We start from the raw sequence: 2,640 nt of genomic DNA, 5'->3' as shown, positions 1-2,640 counted from the left end.
CCGGCGGGCTCAGCCCGGTTCCTCAGCCCCGGTGAGGCTCTGGCAGGGCTCAGCCCGGTTCCTCAGCCCCGGTGAGGCTCTGGCAGGGCCCGGCCGGGTTCTTCAGCCCCGGCCCCTCGCTCCCGGGCCGGGCTGTGCCCGCGGCCGTGCTCGTCCCTCGGCTTCGCCGCCGCCGTTCAGCCTCATCTGACCGCTCCACGGGGGGAATTAGGGTTTGAAGGGACGGTGCGCGGCCGGAGAGCAGTGACAATAATCGAATAAGGCATTAGGGGAGATTAAAAGGAAGAAATCCACTGCTAGTTTTGGCATGGAATTAGCAGGGACCCGTTAGGAAATCTGGAAAAGCGCTGGCATCTTGCTGATAGAGATTATGTTAGAAATGGCCTCAGCTTTTATTATGTTTATGGTTCACAGGGAGATTATTATGCAGCTTCCACATCATTAGAACTTTGAGGAGGGGGGGGAACCCAACAGTTTGCAATTTATTGGGGATTTTAACCTTCCTCAACAGTTTTCCTGTTGATCAATTCTTCAGAATTGTACAGAGATATCCAGTATCTAAATGTTGATATCTGGACATTGGACACTAAAAGTTGGTTCTGGTTCAGATTTCTAGATTTGATTTTTTTTTTCTTTTTTGATTCATTGTTAATACTAAGCTGTTTTGGAGGGTTACACACACAGATTTCGCTCAGACTTTAAACCAAGGCATTACCAGGACTTTTGTTAGAGCTGGAACTCCTTACTTTTAAACCACTGGGATTATATATCATTACTAATTTTGTCCTGATAAGTACTGACTGGGTCATTACTGTCCCTTCCTTCAGTAAGTGTGTTAATGTAGTCTGCCTAAAGGAAAAAAGTTCATGCTGCTCCAGCTTTTTGTGTGGCCTTATTGCTTCTGAAGAAAACAGTGAATGATGTAACACTTATATCATTTAGCTACACTCTAAACAAAGGAATTGGGTCCATTTTCTTTACATGGTAATACAGAGGGGCTAATAAATACACCAAAATAATTTTTTTTCATATTTTGTTGCAAAAGCCTCATTTTCTCAGCTCCTAAGAAAATATTTTAATTATCAAGAAATGGAAAAATGTATTCACATGAAACTAGGAAAATCATGTATTTATTCAGGAGTAAAACTAGATTAAGACCAACACGAGGGTTCTGTGCTCAAGTTTTGTGTTTTAGAGAGATTGTGATGCTACAAAACCAGGAGAATTCAATAATGTAATTAAAAATACAAGGTATCCTCTGTCATTGAGTCCCTTTCCCTTTTGCCATGGGCAGTGTTGTGACATAATCCACATAGGGGGGCTCTGCATTCTGCCAGAGCTCCAGGTCTGCCTTTGAACAGTTGGAAACATGAGCTCCTGAGAGTCCCTGGAAATGCTCTCTGAATACACCAATGTGAATTCTGTGAACTCACCTTGGGCTGGTGTAGCTCAGGGTGTTTGTTGGTATTCAGAACCATTTATCTGCATTAATTTATTCATGGACAATACTATTGCATCTAGGAAAAATCAAAGGTTTATGTGAAATACTAACTGGAACAGGGAAAAGAAGAAAAGGGAATTCAACAAATCAGAACCTTCTGGGGTTATGTTCTTCTCTCTGGTCTTGATTAAAATCTACCATTTGAAACTTTACCCCATTTTTCACATATGTTAAATCTGAGACATGTTTGAGTTATTTGAGTGCATCACTCTTCTCAGAATATTAAAACTGTACTTAGCATGTAAACATCATTAATATTCATCTTTGTAAATATGCTCACATTAATATTAAATATGAAAATACACTTGAAAGTTTAGGGCTCCTTATTTCTTCTCTTTTATTTTTCTGGACCCATTGGATCACTTTATTTACTTCTAAGGGTTCTATATTCTGTGTTTTACCTTGCATCTCCTCTCAGCATAATGTCCTGATCCTTTTTCAATAGAGAGAAAAAAGTCTTGGCAAAATATTAACAGCAGTGTACAAATTTCCTTCACAAAATGTGCAAGAAGAGTTAACTTTATAAAATTAATCATATGCTGTGTCCCATCAGCATCCCCCAGCTGAATAGAACACTTCCAATTTGTCTTCTTTTAAAAGGTTTATTTTTGCAGCTTCTTTTAATAAGCATCTCCTGGGTATTAAAAGGCCAGTGCTACATGGGGCCACCAACCACTCCTTCCTTCTTTTGCTTCCCTTGTTTTATTGTGAATTAGATAAACCACATTTTCTGCTAATTGCATAATTGTCAATTACCTTTTGTTCAATAGCACCCTGTTCCAAATTAGACTTCTATTGTGCAAAAACACAAACTATTTGTCTCTTTCAGTAAGAGTGGATTGGGATGTGATTCAGACATAGAATTTTTTTTCCCTTTACCTGGAAATTGGGGGGAGTTTAGCATTTGCTTTTTGGACCAGGTTGGGATACATCCCAGGCTGGGATGTTCCGGAGAACATGTTTGTTTGTTGTTCTCTGGAACATCCTCATTGTCTGTTATTATCTCACCTCTGGGTCTAGCCCAGCACTTCCTGCGTGGCAGGAAGGATCTCTGATGGCAGAGCAGGAAACTTGGGCAGTGGGCTGCATTCTTTCAATAAATTCTATCATTTCAGTATGGGATTTCTCTACAGGAAAAT

Source organism: Zonotrichia albicollis, chromosome 15 (assembly GCF_047830755.1).
Source record: "Zonotrichia albicollis isolate bZonAlb1 chromosome 15, bZonAlb1.hap1, whole genome shotgun sequence".
Lineage (NCBI taxonomy): Eukaryota > Metazoa > Chordata > Aves > Passeriformes > Passerellidae > Zonotrichia > Zonotrichia albicollis.
Note: the sequence above shows the minus strand (reverse complement) of the source record.